Source organism: Sturnira hondurensis, unplaced genomic scaffold (genome assembly GCF_014824575.4).
Source record: "Sturnira hondurensis isolate 20B ecotype Veracruz unplaced genomic scaffold, ASM1482457v3 Scaffold0019428, whole genome shotgun sequence".
NCBI classification, from domain to species: Eukaryota; Metazoa; Chordata; class Mammalia; order Chiroptera; family Phyllostomidae; genus Sturnira; species Sturnira hondurensis.
The window spans coordinates 5,900,922-5,919,068 of NW_028092059.1; the positions used below are offsets into that span (position 1 = coordinate 5,900,922).

General features: G+C 43.0%; 1 protein-coding gene across 3 annotated transcripts in view; it reads left to right on the top strand.

Moving 5' to 3' along the window:
• Positions 1 to 18,147, top strand: part of LYPD6B (LY6/PLAUR domain containing 6B) — a 168,321-nt gene that overhangs the window by 45,068 nt on the left and 105,106 nt on the right. For 2 of the 3 annotated variants that reach the window (XM_037027823.1, XM_037027824.1), the window contains exon 2: positions 14,212 to 14,260. The gene's annotated coding sequence lies outside the window, so the exon portion shown is untranslated. Of the gene's footprint in view, positions 1 to 14,211; positions 14,265 to 18,147 lie in introns of all 3 variants that reach the window. The other variant, XM_037027825.1, reaches the window with a different exon arrangement.

The window sequence follows — 18,147 nt, forward strand, 5'->3', positions numbered from 1 at the left end:
ATAAAACTGTAGAACCTAAGAAGAGATTTGATGTTGAGCATTGCTAAAGCAGAGCGGAGAGGAAGGAACCCATCTAGTAACTGTTGTACAGATGTAACTTTTCTTCCATTCTTTTTCTGATTTGAAACATTGTCCTTTCCCCATTGCTTCTGTTACTAATATGGAAGAAGAATGAGGAAAGACTACCGTGAGAGGTTAGGAATGTGGCCCTGTTTAGAAGGCTAGTCAGCTGGGACTGGAAAGGACTGGAATTATCTGAAAAAGGAAGTCAGGCTACCGGTGCCTCTGGGTTAATGCAGGCAGCTGGAGAAAGGTCCATTAAAAACAGCTCCATCAAAATCCGAGGCATTGCCAGGAAGCTGCTCTCTGGCAGAGGGCCTGCGCCTTTGCAATGCTTGGCTGCACCGTAAGTGAAGTGTTCTGACCAGGTTGGAATGAAGCCCGTTTTTTTTCTTCCAAAATGAAATGTTTCCAGAATACACTCCCTGCCCCAATGTAGATCAACACTTCTCCTGTGTGAAACAGCCTACCCATGTTTGCATACATTTAATGATAACAGAACCAAAGGGGGCTGCATTCTAGAAAATGGAGAGGGGCCTTTGTTCCCTCCCCGAGAGAGCCAGGAGAGATGGCTTCAGGTTTGTGAATATTGCCTCCTTCCCTCATGACCCTCAGCGCCCATCCCCACTCTGTTCCTGCACACCCGGAAGGGGAACAGCAGCCGCAGAAAATGAGCTGTGGCGGTTCCATGAGTTTTGGGGACTCACAAATTAGTAAGTTTAAAACCTGGTGCTTTGTTCTCTTCTTCTCTTTTCTCAGTCTGAGTCCCGAGTGTCATCTCTGGACAGGCTGGCCCCCTCTCAGAACTAGGATGAGGTAAACCGCCATAAGGAAGGTGGTGGATGAAATTGGATTGCCCGTTTTTTACATGGGAACGTGTATTATTTTGCCAAGGTTGCCATAACAAAGTCCCACAGGTTGGGTAGACTAAACAACAGAAAGTGGTTTCTCACAGTTCTGGAGGCTGGATGTCCAAGATCAAGGTGTCAAGAGGACTGTTTTCCTCTGAGGCTTCTCTCCTTGGCTTATAGATGTCTTCCTGCTGTGTCTCCACATTACCTTCTCTGTGTCCAAGTTTCCTCTTCTTGGAGGGACACCACTCACCCTAGACCAAGGCCTACCCTAAAGACCCCACTTTAACTTAATTATGTCTTTAGAGGCCCTATTTCCAAGTACAGTCACCTTCTGAGGCGCTGGGGATTCAGACTTCAACATATGAGTGAGTGTGTGTATGAATTTTACATCTCCTAACAGGAGATATAGAAATACATCCTAGTATTTGACTTCAGTGTTAAAAATTATTAATATATTTGTAACTTAGTCCCTTAAAATTGAGCTTCCTGAACGCTGCTGTGGTGTACAACTCATACCAGAAATAAGAGCATGAGCACAGTTTAAGGTGTCATCTATAATAACTGAGCTTAGTTAGAAAAAGTACTTAATTGACAGTTTCCTCTTCTTCTGCATCTGTTACTCTGGGTTTGATTTTTAGGTGTGTAAGGAAAGGAGACATCAGTTATGACAGATACTATTCTTCAGTAGTCATGATACATGTCTAGTCATGATACATAGTAGTCATGACACATAGGCTGTGGACGGTTGTGTCAGTGTGCACACCTGTGGAGAGCCTCGCCAGTGTCTTGCTTGCCCACCAAGAGTTCCTTACAGGTTCTCCGTGGCAGCTGTCAGAATTGGGACCTGATGCCCGAGGGAAATTCTATAACATCTCAATCTAGTGCCACCTGCTTCAGAATCACGTGTCATGCTTTTAAAGATGCTTTTCCATGGGCATTATTCCATAGCGGTTGGACCAATATCTTTGGAAGCAGGACCTAGGAATCCACATTTATTTATTTATTTATTTGATTTATGTCATTTTTAATTTTTTTCCTATTTTATTAATTATGCCATTACAGTTGTCCCATTTCCCCCTTCATTCCCCTCCACCCTGCACATCCCCTCCCCCCACATTTCCCCCCTTTAGTTCATGTCCATGTGCCACAAGTTCTTTAGATTCTACATTTCCCATACTATTCTTGCCCTCCCACTGCCTAGTTTCTGCCTACAGTCCATGCTACTTATTCTCTGTACCTTCTCCCCCCTTCTCTTCCTCCCACTTCCCTGTTGCTAACCCTCCATGTGATCTTCATTTCTGTGGCTCCACTCTTGATCTAGCTGTCCTTTAGTTTGCTTTTTGTGGTTGTTAATAACTGTGAGCTTGCTGTCCTTTCACTGTTTGTCTTTCACTGCCTGGCTTATTTCACTGCCTGGCTTATTTCTTCATTTTTTTCTGTTTGGTTGTTTCTTCCTTCCTTCTGGTCCACTCCATTGATTTTAGTCCCAGTTTTGTTTCCATCACTATTGGTTCTCTGTGCATTTTCCTTCATTTCACTTAGTGTAGCCTTCATTTTTTCATCTGATTTGTGACTAAAGTCAACCAGTTTTGTGAGCATCCTTATAACCAGTATTTTGAACTGTGCATCTGATAGGTTGGCTATCTCTTTGTCACTTAGAGGTATTGGCTTTGGGGCTTTGATCTGTTTTTCTGCTTGAGCCATAATGTTTTGGTCTGTTCATGCCTGTTACGTGTGAGGGGTGGAGCCTTAGGTGTTCACAAGGGTGAGTCAATCCAGTTGCTGGGTTGTGACTGGGGGTGGGGTCAGAGAAGGAGAAATGGCATTTCTTCTGCTCTCCCTTGGATTTTGGTCCCCTTTGCTGCTTCCCACAAACAAATTGGGCCCTTCTGGTGCTGGTTCCCGGGCGGGTGGACTTGTGTACCTTCTAGGACCCTGTGGGTCTCCCCAGCAAACTCTCCTGTGAGGCTGGGCACCTCTCCCGGCACCTCAACCCCTGAAAGTTTTTCAAATCAGTGCTTTTAGGCTTTATTTCCTGTTGCTGGGGCCCTGGGTTGCATAGTCCATCTCACTGACTGTTTTTAAACCTGCCTGGTTTATCTGCATGTGAATGTGTGTCTGCGGTCAGCCAACTGCCTTGTGCACCTTACTGGTTTTGCTCATTTCCTCCCTGCACTCGTGTCTGCCAACCACCACCTCTTCCTGCCAGGACCCCTCTCCACTGGCCAACTCCATCCCTCTTACTGGTCTGGATGAATGGTTTGTTGTTGTTGGACTTCGGTACAGTTCAATTTTCTGTCTGTTTTGGTTGTGTTTTTATTTCTAAATCTTTGTTGTCCTTAAATTTGGTTGTGCAAGGAGGTATAGTATTTCTACCTATGCCTCCATCTTGGCTGGAAGTCCATTTTAAAAAATTTATTTATTTTAACTGTTGTTCTAGTAGTTTTCTGTTTTTTACTCCCATCCCAGCCCACCCCCCAGTGCTCCCCACCTCCCTCCCATTTCCATACTCCTTAGTTTTTGTCTATGTGTCCTTTATACTTGTTTCTGTAAACCCTTCCTCTTTTTCCCTGAAAATTCCCTCCCTTCTTCCCTCTGGTCACTGTCAGCCTGTTCTCTATTTCAGTGTCTTTGGTTATATTTTGCTTGCTTGTTTGTTTTGTTGTTTAGGTTCCTGTTAAAGGTGAAATCAATGGTATTTGTCTTTCACTGCCTGGCTTATTTCACTCAGCATAATGCTTTCTAGTTCCATCCATGCTGTTGCAAAGGGTAGGAGCTCCTTGTTTCTTTCTGCTTCATAGAATTCCACTGTGTAAATGTACCATGGAATTCACATTTAAACATGTGCCTCAAGAAGTTCTCAGGCACATAGAATTTGAGAACGACTGCGCTGTTGTCAGGACCAGCAATTCTGCACCATGAGGTGGTGACAGTCACCTTGATTGTCATGAATCACTGTTTGTAGATAAGCAATTCAGTGCTTTGGTTTCTGTTCCCTCTCATCTCCCCTCCACATTTGACCTTCAGTAGGGCAGGGATTCTATCCTCTTGCCCTCACATCTCCCACTCTGCCTTTAGGAATTGTTACATTCCTGTGGGTATCTGCTATCTCCTGGGTTCATGCTTCTTTGTGACAGTGGGTAACTTCTAGAACCTTCTAAGGCAGGTAGAAAACAGACTAATCATATATCTTTCAGAGATTTTCTTTGAAAGGCTTAGGACCAAGGTTTTGGGAATATTTTTCTAATTCCCTGTGGTCTATGTTCTGTGTAGGCTGCATGATAACACCCAAGAACATAGTTATACTAGCAGACAGGGTAAAATAGGAACAGATAAATTAATATAAGAAATGTTCTTTTGTATAAAGCTGATCTTTTAGTTTCAAAATTTAATTATGTGAGTGTTGTCTTTTTGGTTTGATAATTTCTTTTTGTGCCATTGGTTACTTAGAAATTCTAATGTCTAGGAGCAAATCCCAGAGACCCAGCCACCCCCCTGGCTTCTTGGTGGTGGACCCCATGCCACTTATAACAGCTTGAGAACACAATTGCTATGTACAGCTCTATCACACGGATATCCTCTTAAAAGGTTATCTGTGAGGTGTGGGAGTGCTAAGCAGTATTCCATTTGGGATAGTCCGTACAATGATACTGATATGATTTCAATTGAATGTTTGGTGTTCAGTGTTAGGACCATGTGTAATGAGTAAAGTGCTGTGGAATTTTCACGGCAGTCATTAATTCGCCAGGGTCAAGAAACCAGGACAAAGAGTGTGAAATTCTTCCATTAGAGGTAAGTAGTTGTACCAAATAGACTGTTTGAGCCTTTGAGAAGAGCAAGGGAGATAGTACAGAGTTGTGGCTAACAGCGCAGTTTTAGCAATGAGAACTGAACAGAACTTCCACGTACTTTCTCGGTGACTAAATTTAGAGAAGCTATTTAACCCCCAAAGGTTCAATTTCCGCCCCTAAAAATGGTGATAACAGTACCTACCATAGTGAAGATCAAGAGACAGAATACATGTAGAGCATACAGAAAGTGCATTTGTGTGCATGTTCAAGATTCTGTAAATGTTAGTTTTTAATATGAAGATAGTTATTTGGTGTGTACCACACAAATGTGGCTGGAGAACATTCTAGGCCATTAGTTCACCTTCAGTTGTATATAAATCATTATGAATCCAACTTGGGTTGGTTAATATATTTTACTTCAGATTGAAAGGCACTGATTTCAATGGTTGGTGAGGCTGTGTCCGGATGCCATGGGAAGTACTGGAGTTGAATGTACCTGTGCAGGGAAGGGTGATGACGTGTGTTCACCAGTCCTCTAGTGTAGCATACAGCTAATCTCTGGTCCAGTAATGCTACCTTCAATTTTATATTACAGATTATCCAACTATTCTAGAAATAATTAAAATATTAAATCTAATGTTAATACTTTTTTTTCTAAATGATCATCCACACTGTATATTTATGATCTGGATACAATATGCTTTAATGGATGTGCTAGAAAATTTAAGGAAAGAATCACTTTAAATAAGTAGAGGAAGTAAATTACTGACTCACGCTATCTACTAAGAACTCCTGGATTGTTTGGTTAGTTTTAATTGTTGCTGTGTAATCTTGCCCATCCGGTAGCTTGTGAGATTCTTAAAATATGTATTTTAAAAGATTTCTGTGGTGCAATAGAAAGTGAATGCGTTTTAAAAATCAAAATTGCGTAATCGTTGCATAATCATAGAGAGGCTGAATGGGTGAGTGTTTAGGACACTGTGGCTGTAGTCTCTGTGTGTATTTCTCACAGCTGTGCCGACGGCCTGGTCCTTCCGTCTCACTCCGACCCCACTGTCTTCCTTTGCAGTGTGCACCTGACAGTGTGTGATGGGGAGGGAGGCAGCCTGCTCCAGCAGCCCCAGGCCCGTGACTCAGCCTTGATTTGTGCATTGGAGGGTCAGGGACTTTGTGGTTCTCTACCACTGCATTCCCATTGTGCTGGTGCAGTGAGGATTTTGTGTCATCACAAGATGTTGAATTAATAACAGGTAATATCCCGATAAAAGACTTTATATTTCAGAGATATATGAATTCACCCTTTGAAGGGCATACACCTAGCTTAAGGCATTAACATAACAGAGACTCACATGAATTACATAGGCTTTTAGGAAATGGACTTATTTTCCTAGAATTGTTCAGATATAATTTCCAGCTGACCAGTGGGTCATAATAACTTACAAGCAAAAGGCATTCAACATGTGCTTAAATAATATGAATAAATCAGTCTTTTTGGATGATTCCTTTTCATTTTAGTCTTGTTTTCTCTTGGCTCAAGCTAGAGGTTAGAGGTATTCACAGAATGTTGGGAGTGGAGATGATCTTTATTGATATTTTCAGAATCCTCAGCTTCTTCAAACAGGATTGTTCATATTATGCAGACTCTGAACAAAATTCCACATATAAGGCATAAATGGAGATACTATAAACATCTTTGACTTATTTTAAAACATGTATTGATTGATTGATATGAGAAAGAGAAAGGAGAGGGAGAGGGGGAGAGCATTCGAGGGAGAAACATCGATTTGTTGTTCCACTTATTTATGCATTCACTGGTTGACTTTTGTGTGTGTTTGAGGTTAGAACCCACAACCTTGGCATGTCAGCGTGACGCTGTAACCAACTGGCTCCCCAGCCAGGGCAAAATCTTTTAGTTAATTTGAAAGAATACCCTATTTGCTAAAAATAAAACTAATCTCAAACCATTGGGGAGGTAACTCAGACAGGGGACCCAATGGTATTGGTTACATAAAGCAAATAAAGAGGTATTAAATCTTTAAAACTTGATATAAAGCAATAAGAGTTTGTGTTTATTCATTTCACTATTTAATCAGTCTTCACTGAGTGCCTGTTATGTGGTAGGCATCACTCACTTTGAAACCCTGAGGCTGTGAAACTATAGCATCGGACAACATCATTGTGGTGGGCACGGGAACAGACATATTGATTAAGAGACAGATCTTTCTCATGAGTTTTGTGAGGTTACTTTTCCTGAATATGTTCTGGTTGGTCCAGATTATTCTGAAACTATCTGGGTGCCCTGTGTTTAACACAGCGCTTGACGTGTGATTGTACAGAGTGAATCAGGATTCGGTTCTTGATGCTTTGTGTCTGTAAGGTAAGATGAAGCTGCATTAGCTTTGGAAGAGCTCTTTGTTCAAACTAAGCTCTACACCGAAATAAAGCCTTATGTATGTTTTCATTTGTACAGTTTTGTCTATTCTGTTGTGCCTCTGCCATCTGTGAAATTGGGATTTTGGATCTAAGTAAAGAGGCTAAGTAAAATGAAGAACCTTACATTTGTCCTTTTTAAAACAAACAAACAAACAAACAAATGAAGTGTGTGTATAATGTATGTATATTTATCACATATATGATAAAAAATTAATTGATTCTAGCCTAGAATCAATCTATCAATCAAGAACCCTTTGGATCTTGTCTCTGGCATACCATATTTATTTCACACTTTTGTTTCCAGGTCTTTGGCATTTTTAATAATCATGCCAACTCCATCCTCACTCATGCTGAGCAGGACAAGTCCAAGGATCAAGCTTTGTGCTCTACCTTTCATGAGATTCCCTTGGGCTTAGATTCACCATAATTGGCATTCTTTTTTTCTTTAAGTAGCTACAAGTCTAAGTTTACTATAGTTCAGTATATATTCTTATTGTCATCAAGTCACTTATCTATCTATCATTCTACCAAGAAACCAACTAACACTTACCAGGTGACTCCTGTGAATCACATACCGTGTCCTTTCTGCAGCTCAAATACAGAGAAGACAGAGGTTGAAATCTGGTAGAGGGGAAAATGGTACAAAAAGACATTTTAAAACTATGTGCCGAATTTAAGCCAATTTTAAGGATCATTGCTTTGGAAATAATTGATTCAGAATAGAGGTTTGCTGGAAAGGTAGGATGATAGTTCATGTGAACAGCTCTGGCCTCCAGATTGGTGAAGGGAGGAAAGAGGGATGGGTTGGGGGGAATTATATGGGGAGGGAGGGAGAGAAAGAGAGAGATGGACTGAAAGAGGGGGGACTCAACTTCCCTTCCTTCCTTTCTAGAGGAAGCCTGACAGACTGGGAAAAATGCACCTCTCAGAGGACAAGCAGTCTCATTGTTTGACAGGATAGGGGAAGTAAGGGAGCTGGAAGGATAGGAAGTTGAGATTCATGGTGTAAAGCGTTGAGTTTAAGATATCAAAGATGGCCCTGGCTGGTGTGGTTCAGTGGACTGAGCTCTGGCTTTTGAACCAAAATGTCACCGGTTCAATTTCTAGTCAGAGCACATACCTGGGTTGTGGACCGCATATCCAGTAGGGGCATGTGAGAGGCAACCACACAATGACGTTTCTCTCCCTCTCTTTTCTCCTGCCCTCCTCCTCTCTCTAAAAATAGATAAATAAATAAATACCTTAAAAAAAGAAAAGCAGATGTCAAAGGTGACCACGACACTAGTGTGTGGACGGGAGAGGGGATAGAAGAGCTGGAGAGAAGTTGAAAGTGTTGGCATTGAGAAAGTCAAATAGTGATGATGGCAGGGTGCTGAATAGGCCGTCTACGCCTTAGATGGAGGACTTGGGATGTCATGAAGACCGTAGCCAGGTGTCGCTGAGAAGGTGGAAGTGTCTAGGCAATCTCTCCAAACCAGGACAGGCCCACAATTCTGGCGGTGGCCCTGGAATTACAGATTTATATCCCAAGGAGAGATTGTGAGTTTATGCCCCATATCTGTTCTTCCTCCACAACATAATGATGACTTTTATGTGGGACATGGCCACCCAGAGAAAGACTACATTTCCCAGCCTGTCATGTAACTAGGTGTGGCCATATGACCACAGTTCTGACCAATAGAATGTAAATGAAAGTGGTGTTTATAATTGACACAAAACTTCTGTAGAGAGAAAAGAGCTTTCTCTCTTCTAACTTGAATATGCTTGTGCTTGCCTGTCAAATGACAGCCCTCTTGTACTAAGAGGCAAAACTACTGCTCTGCGTGGTTCGAGCAGTTAGATAAGAAATAACCTTGGTTCTTCTTGACTTCGTGAAGCCCATCTCTAGATATTTCTTATGTGGGAGAGAACAACAGTGTTTTATCTTCTAATGCCATTGCTCTCTTGGGGTTCTGAGACTTTGTCACTCATGGCCGAGTGAATCCACCACCATAGTTTACGATTGGGAGGACAGGGTAGTTGGCATCAGCAGGGGAAGAAGAAGTATCTCTAAGAGAGACCTGATTTCAGTTGAAGTACAAAGGTGTAAATAGTATTCTGAGAAGAGCTGATGGGTGCTGAAGGGCTGGTTTTTCTGGAAACAAGGTTGCCAGAGGTACAGTGGAAAGCTCTGAGGGGCCAGGAACAGTGAATGATGGCTTTCAAGGGGAATATGGACAGGGAAGAGAATTTGGGCAGGAATTTACCTTTTGGCAGAGATCAAAGAAGTCAAGGATGTGAGACACAGTGGTTGAAGCTGACTCAAAGATTCCAGAGGATGTCTGATGTAGTCTCTTTGGGTCTACATGCAACTTAGATTGTGCAGTCAGCTCTAACAGGTAGGCAGCAGATGAATGTGGCCATGGGGAATAAAGTTTGTTGGTGCTGAGGCCTGGGGCCCTGGTCTAATGAGGTATCAGGACAGAATGTTGAGATACCCTATTAACATTTCCATGAGTGAGACTTGGGATGGTGTTCAAAGGGAAGGAAGGGTAGTCTGTTGTCTGTTCTGGGACAATCCCTGACGCTCTTTCCTCTAAGTGCTCATGGGCTGCCTCATAAAAGATGAAGTTCAGGTATTTTCCCTTGGATTTGATGTTTTGAATTGTACATGGTTTAGACAGCACTAGGTGTGTTTTTCCTTTTTCCACAAGCATGCTCTAAAATGGCATTTTCTTCATTAACTTTGACTTTCACAATTTGTGATTTTCTCTTTCTTCATTAACTTTGACTTTCACAATTTGTGATTTTCTCTTTCCCCAAGAATTTTCTTTTACATTTCTTGCATGTATTAGGGATTTGCATTTTGTTTTACTTCTTCAGCTCTTGTCAGTGAATAAATTTTTCCCGATTTATGGTAGTCACTTTTTTTCTTACACTTACTCCCAGCTCCACTAGTTTAAATTTCTCTTTCATCTGTGATTCTTCTAAATCAGTTTGAGACTCTTTTATGTCATCTTTGTCTAATTATAATGGAATAAGAGTTCTCTTGACTTTTTTGTTTCTGCTGTAATCTGATGGAATATTACTTTGATGTTGTGGAGTTGATATAGAGGATGCAGCAATAAGTGGGTAAAATAAACATCTATAGTGAATGAGAATTCCTCCAGCAAATAAGAAAATAATGATGTCCTTGTGTGTGAATGAATGGACATAATAAATAGTACATTGAGTGAAAACACATTTCTTCCTTTTTATTATTTATTTATTTTTTTAAATTTATTTTTTAAATATATTTTCTTGATTATGTTATTACAGTTGTCCCATTTCTCCCCTTCATTCCCCTCCACCCTGCACACCCTCTCTCTCCCACATTCCCCCCCTTTAGTTTATGTCCATGTGTCACAAGTTCTTTAGATTCTATATTTCCCATACTATTCTTGCCCTCCCCCTTATTTTCTCCCCACCGTCTATGCTACTTATTCTCTGTACCTTCTTCCCCCTTCTCGTCCTCCCACTCTGTTGTGGCTAATCGCCATGTGATCTCCATTTTATGGTTCTGCTCCTGATCTAGCTGTCTGCTTAGTTTGCTTTTGTTTTAGGTGTGGTTGTTAATAACTGTGTGTTTGCTGTCCTTTCACTGTTTGTATTTTTTATCTTCTTTTTCTTAGATAAGTCCCTTTAACATTTCAGGGCTTGATGATGATGAACTCCTTGAATTTGACCTTATCTGAGAAGCACTTAATCTGTCCTTCCATTCTAAATGAAAGCTTTGATGGATAGAGCAATCTTGGATGAGGTCTTTGGATTTCATGACTTGGAATACTTCTTTCTAGCCCCTTTTTGCCTGTAAGGTCTCTTTTGAGAAATCAGCTGACAGTCTGATGGGAACTCCTTTGTAGGTGACTGTCCCCTTATCTCTTGCTGCTTCTAGGATTCTCTCCTTCATTTTAATCTTGGCTAATATAATTATGATGTGCCTTGGTGTGTTCCTTCTTGGGTCCAACTTCTTTGGGACTCTCTGAGCTTCCTGGACTTCCTGGAAATATATTTCCTTTTCCAGATTGGGGAAGTTCTCCTTTATTGTTTGTTCAAATAAGTTTCCCACTTGTTGCTCTTCTTCTTCCCCTTCCAGTACCCTTATAATTCGGATGTTGGAACATTTAAAGATGTCCTGGAGGTTTCTAAGCCTCTCCTCATTTTTTGAATTCTTGTTTCTTAATTCTGTTCTTGTTGAATGTTTCTTTCTTCCTTCTGGTCCATTCCATTGATTTGAGTCCCATTTTCCTTTCCATCATTACTGGTTCCCTGTGCATTTCCCTTCATTTCACTTACTTTAGCCTTCATTTTTTCATCTAATTTGTGAGTAAAATCAACCAGTTCTGTGAGCATCCTGATCACCAGTATTTTGAACTGTGCATCTGATAGGTTGGTTATCTCTTTGTTGCTTAGAAGTATTGGCTTTGGGGCTTTGAGCTGTTTTTCTGCTTGAGCCATATGTTTTGGTCTGTTCATACCTGTTATGTATGAGGGGTGGAGCCTTAGGTGTTCATCAGGGCGGGGCAACCTAAGTCGCTTGGTTGTGATGCTGTATGTGGGGGTGGAGTCTGAGAAGGAAAACATGGTGCTTTGCTCCTCTCTCTGTTGCACCTCAGTCCCTTCCACTGCTTCCCCCAAGCAAATTGGGCTTTTCTGGTGCTGATTCCTAGGTGTGTTGGCTTGTGTGCATTCTAGGACCCTGTGGGTCTCTCCAACAAACTTTCCTGTGAGGGTGGGAGTCTCTTCCTGCACCTCAACCCCCACAAGTGTTTTCAATCAGTGTTTTGAGGCTTTATTTCCCGGCGCTGGGACCCTGGGTTGTGCGATCTAACTCACTCCCCAGTTATCTGCATGTGAATGTGGGTCCTGCTGCCCGGTCAGCCAGCTACCTTGCTCACAGTGCCCTGCTTCTCAAATGCCACCTCACTGGGTCTGCCCATTGCCACCCTACGCCTGGGGTCTGCCAGCCGCCACCTGGGTGCCCAGGGTCTGCCTGGTGCCACCTTGTGCACCTGGGGTGCCTTGCGTGCCCGGTATCACCGCTTCCTGTGCCGCTGACCCTCTCTGCTCAGCCGCCCAACTCCCCCCCCCCCCGCCCCCACTCGTCTGGATGGATGTCTGGATGGATGTGTCTATTTTAACTCCTTGGTTGTCGGACTTCCATACAGTTCAATTTTCTTTCAGTTTTGGTTGTTACTTTGTTTCTAAATTGTGGTCCTTATTTTGGTTGTTCGAGTAGGCAGTGTGTCTACCTATGCCTCCGCCTTGGCCGGAAGTCCTGTTTCTTTCTTTTTAAATGCTCAAGCAAGGATTTGAATACCAGCTGCAACTTCACTAAGTAAATGTAAATGAACTTTTGACATAGGAATGTTTGGACTCTGGCTCCCATACATAAGAAAAATTGAATAAGGCCTTCTAATTTCACTTCTGGAATTCCAAGGACATGCTATAATCTTGCAGACATATTTTGCACGGGAAGATCATAATTAAATTTGCTGAGCCAAATATTCAAAGGCTTGTCTGAAAGGTGCCACTGAACCCCAGGCAGGTGGAAATGAATAGTTAGGAGACTGTTACCCTGGGGTTAACCTTTTGGGGATTAAGCTCTGCATGTGGTGCCTTATTAGAGGCAGGAGAGTAATTATTCATTTCCTGTAAGACTGGAATTCTTGATAGCCCTCATTAACTCTCAGATGGATTCTTTTTTGTAAAGAAAAAATGAGAAAGCTAGAATTTACTTTAAACTTAAATTATCTAAAACAAAACATTTACAGACAATAAGAATGTAAGCATTCTTTGCAATTCCTGTTTTCACGTCTGCTCCTTGTCAATAGGTAATGACTAACTTGCTAGTTGTAACAGGGGGCTTCAGACCACTCCCATCTTTTTGCTTGTTTGCTGGGCATTGCTTGGTTGCTGGTTGGAGGACTTCTAAGGAGGATGAGCAAGTGTCAGGTAGTGACTCCAAAAATAGCTATTAAAACAACAAGAAATTATGAACATCTTATGTCATTATTCTGGTTTGTGTGACTTTTAATGTTCAGAAATTTCTGTTTTAAAAGATTATGGCAATGTTTTTCAACTTTAATCTGCAAGGACAAAAGTTGGAAGGGCATTTCTCTCTTTAGAAAGAAGGTATGCTATCCCAGTTGAGACATTTTATTCTTGAGGTGAAGTTTAGCACGTGTCTAGCTGGGCTCTCCCACCCGCAGTGGGAGTTTGTTTTTAAGCACAGTGGTGCTTAGTGATTTGCCTGCACTTGGGTTGAACAATAAAAATTATTTACTCTCAGCTAATCTGGTTAATTATTGCTCTCTGGTGTTGAAGCCATTGCATTCTGCCAGGTGGGAGAGAGAAACGGAGAGCAAAAACGTGCATGAGGCCATGTAAGGGAGCCCAAGATAGAGCGGGAGATGTCAAGGGAATGAAAGGGAGCGAGGCCAGTGTGGCGGGAGAGGGTGAGGAGGTGAGCAGCAGAGGGTGTGGGAAGGAGGAGGGGGAGAGGGAGTTGGGGAGAGAGAAAGGCAAGAAAGGCAGACAGACACAGAGGATGAGAGAACGAGAGAACGAATGTGCAAAAACAGACAAGCTGAGGAGGGAGGATGGGGAGAGAGAAATGGGAGGTAGGGAGTCAAATCCGAGGAGGTCTTGTGTTCAGTAGGGCCCCTTGGTAACTGTCAGAATTCGTTCTGGTGAGTTCTCACGGAGCAAAATGTAAGTTTGTTGTGTGCTGGTTAATGAATGGAAAATCATTTCAGAGACAAGTAGCAAATTTACCCCTATGGGTTAAAATTTCTTTATTTCCATTTAGTCCGTGCTCCCAGATCCTGAACTTGGGTCCTGAGCTGTGTTAATCATTACTTAATATTAATATGGAAATGAGCTTACCCTGTTGCAAGTCCCAGTTTCAATCAGAAAGTAATTATGAAAATTAGTCTTACAGATGCTGTGCAAGGGTGTTGCTTTCCAGGCAATAATTAAACCTCTTAGCCATCTCTGGGTGGTTGATTTTTTTCTTCCTAAGTTGTTTATTTTTCTATGCTTACTTTCTGCAGGTGAGAAAAGATGGCGAGTTCCTGCTGACTGAGGGATTCGTTAGCTGAGGTGGGTAAGTTTCCATCAAGAGAAGAGAGTGAATGGGATGTTTTAGAGCTGAAGACAAAGAAAGAGAAAGATCAGCTGCTTTCCTCTGATCTGAGGCAAAGATTATTATTTTTTAAGTGGGACTAGAACCTTTGAAATTCCAGTTATTTTCATAGGAGTATTTTTTGAGCCAGATCTCCATCCCCAGTGGGAGCCAGCCAAACACGCTGCCAGTTCTAGTTTCTGTTGATCAGTAAACAGGTGCTCCACAGTAGCAGCACATAATACTAATTATTATTATCTCATTTATAAAGTGCTGCGGGGGCTGCGAACTACCAAGAAAGTGGAGCCTAGAAAGTGTGTGGGCGTGCTGCTCTGTGGTACCATGCATCCCGCCCTCCTTCCGCTCCCACTTCCTCACCCCCAACGCCCCCCCCCCCCCACCCCACCGCCACTGGAGGGAGCCTCTCCCACTAGCAGCGTAGGGCAAAGCCACTTCAAAAGTCCCTGAAGTATGAAGGTGTCCAGGGCATGCTATAGATGTAGGGACTGTTCTTCAACTTTAATCTGCAAAAGTTGCAGGCTCAACAGGATGTTGGAAAAGAGTTTCCTTTTGTGCAAACCACACACAGGAACTCACAGTGGAGGGAAGTAGGGTCGCCAGATAAAATACACGGCACCTGGTTACACTTGGATTTCAGATAAGCAATGAATAAAACATTATTTGTTGTTTATCTGAAATTCAAAGTGAACTGAGCCTCCCGTGTTTTTATTTGCTCAAGTGGCAACCCTGGTTGCACCACCTCCTGCGGGGAGCACCAGACCCTAGCAGTTTCAGCAGCGATGGGCCTGCATTCCCATGGCTGTGCTGCGTTCCCTGGACCTTCCTCCCGAAGGTAGTGTCAGTGCAGCTGGGAATAATCGCAAAAGGAGGAAGCAGAGTTTTTGGATTAGATATCATCAGAGATTTATACAAGTTAGAGTAGGCAATGCAATAAGCCTCTTAAATAAATTAGGTTGCTTTACTGACTTTGGGAAAAGCTAATGGCTGTTGTTCTGTCAGTGAGAAATACAAGTATATTTGAATCTAAACATCAGAAGTTTGGGGCTATTCCGTGACGTCATCATGTATCCCACATGGTTTCTAATGCACAGACACAGATTTAGTTAATGATGAAATAGCAGAAAGTATAATTTTTAGAAGTCATCGGGTCAAATATTGCACTTTTATTGGCATTGAGCCTCAAAATCTTGCAATATTGTGATTGCAAGATTAAAGATCTTGCAAATAAAAATAGCAAATAGTTGCTTACTTGTTATCACTTTCCCTTTTGTTCACTTTTTGAGAGAGTTAGCATGGAGTGATGGAAATCCTAGGAGTTAGGAGACCCAGTGCCAGTGCTCTCCCTGAATTATTTCCTTTGTGAATGGTACCCATGTGGGTACATTTTGAGTTTCATTGTGAATTCCTGACCCTTACATTTTCTGAGGCTACTTTAACTTTCATGTCCTCAAACTGATGTGGATCCACGTGGCCCAAACCTGTTTGTGCTGTGTGAGTCGTGTAGGACATGACTGTGGAAATTTAAAGATGGGTTTGATTTTTGCATTTGCTTCTGTAAGTTAAGCTTATCTACTATCCGAGTACTTTGGGACTTGGGTGGATACAGGTACAGATACATGTTTAGCATGCTGCTTTAACAGTAGGAAGTTAAGACAAATGCGAGGCGATGGGACATGGGTGCACTGCCCTTTCCTGCTCTTTCGCAAGGCTCCCCAATGCTTTTCCCACATATCGAACTGTCGCTACAATGATCAGGGGCTTTGCGTGCCTCCTGGATTCCTGACTGGCAGCCAAAGCAATCGCATAAGGAAATTGTTTCCTGATGTCCGATGACCATTAATGTCCCCCGTATATAGCTGGTTATGAGCTGAGTTTTTGAAGGTGTGCTGCCTATCCATCTGTAAGAAAGCTTTGCTGTTGTGGTCCACAGGACTAGGGAGGGCAGGCAAAGCCCTTCAGAGGGACAGAAGCTCTTCTCTTACATCTGTTTCTTCAGAGACCAGAGTGGGTGTCTGAGCCGCAGGACGACTTTCTCATGGCAGCATCACAGGAGTGCCAGCAGGAGGCAATCCATGTCGCTAGATCCTGCCGAGCTTGGAACCCAGGAGAACTCTAAGACTTTTGAATACCATATCTCTGAATAATGAAGTGCATCCTGGTGATGAGGGTGGAGCCAGCCCCCTCCCAGCCTTCTGTGAGTTCTCCAAAACCCTGTGACCAGGAGCAATGCCTAGTTCATGATTGAATGTCTTCTTTTATGTTGTCTGATCTTCAGGAATACAAGTCTTAGACCTAAGGGCTTATAAAACCTTCTCCCCAAAGACTGAAAGGACAACTAGCCCTCAAGGTTAGACCTTGCCCCATTGCCCAGCCTTAGTTTAGACCTCCTGTAAGTCTGTTGGCATAGCAGCATCATATTTAATAAGTAGGTGGCCAGGGGCTTTGGCTGGAAGTTGTTCCCGAGATTCGCGCAGGCTGCACAGTGCTGTTCTCAGCAGTAGTGGTCCCTCCAGTGGCTCAGGGCTGCCTGAATGAGCAGTTTGGAATCATTATGTTCTGCCTGAGGAATTTCACGCTTTGTTCTAAAGAGAACCATTTATTCAAACTTATTTCCTGTTGAGGACTGCTGGGGAGGGACAAGGAATGGTGGAGTATGTGACCATCTAACCTGGGTCACACCGCATTTTGAAGTCATTATCAAGTTATAGCCCCTTTGCTTTGAGCCCAGGTGTGACTCCAGATGCCACTCAGCTCGGTGCTCAGGCAGTCATTTCTGATCACCTGGTGTCGGCACATGCGCTGATGCCAGTTTGCCACTTCTGGTTTAGATAGGTTACTTTCTCCGATTTCCTCTAGAAGTTTGTATTCAAAAGTGGTGGGTCCCCCTAGGTCTCCCTGCCCTGTCACCAATGGGCAGCGGGTCCTTGTACTGGACTAGAGGACCTTGTAGAGGCTTATGTTCAAAGAGAGGTAACAGGCCAATGTGTCCTCTTTTTGGAAAGTTTAGTTCCTCCGCACTACACTTTCCTACAGGCTTTATGAACCAAGCCTGTCTTATTTACACAAACTTTTATATGATGGCTTTGTGTAAGCCATTGTAAAAGCCAAAATGAATCCTTCTTTGAACTTAGTAACATTTGAGAATTCTCCTTTCAAGATTGCCATGTAGATTGGCCGTGAATTACCCAGAATTTGAAGTACCAAGAACAAAACATATAAAAATCTGCTTCCTGTCTGTGCTAATACAAGCCCAGGCCACCGCGCCCCCCCCGCCCCCCACCACCCCGCCACCAGCTCTTTGTGGAACTTTAAATCAGCATCTTGTTGCTTGAACCAATGCTTGTCAGAGTTCTGATCTTGCAGGCAGAGCTGTGTGTTGACTTAGAACCCACTCGCTTAGAGCCCCTGGTCCTCAGTTGTGCTGCTTTCCATAAGTTACCTTGGCTTGATGTTTGTTAGTGTGTGCCTTTGGCAAAACAGGCATACCTCTGAGCCCGACTCATTCCTCAGTTACTACATATCAACAGGACCGAAAGGAAACAGCCATCTCAGGATGGGGTGCGTCTCTGCCAGGGCCAGCCTCAGCTGTAGCAGGGTGGGGACGGGCCAGCAGCTGTGAGCCAACACCAGAGGACACCTGGGACCCTCAGGGGGACTGTCAGTGCTTCCTTCTTCTCCAGTGCATGACCCTGTGGGAGTGCCCCTGAGCCACCGCACAGCCCAAAGGCTAGAAGTTAAAAGCAGCTGGGACAGGGGTGGGGTAGAACACCACACAGAGCCCTAGAAAGTCAGCTACTGAATTATGAATTTGGCAATAATCAGTGGAAATGCTGAGACTTAGGTA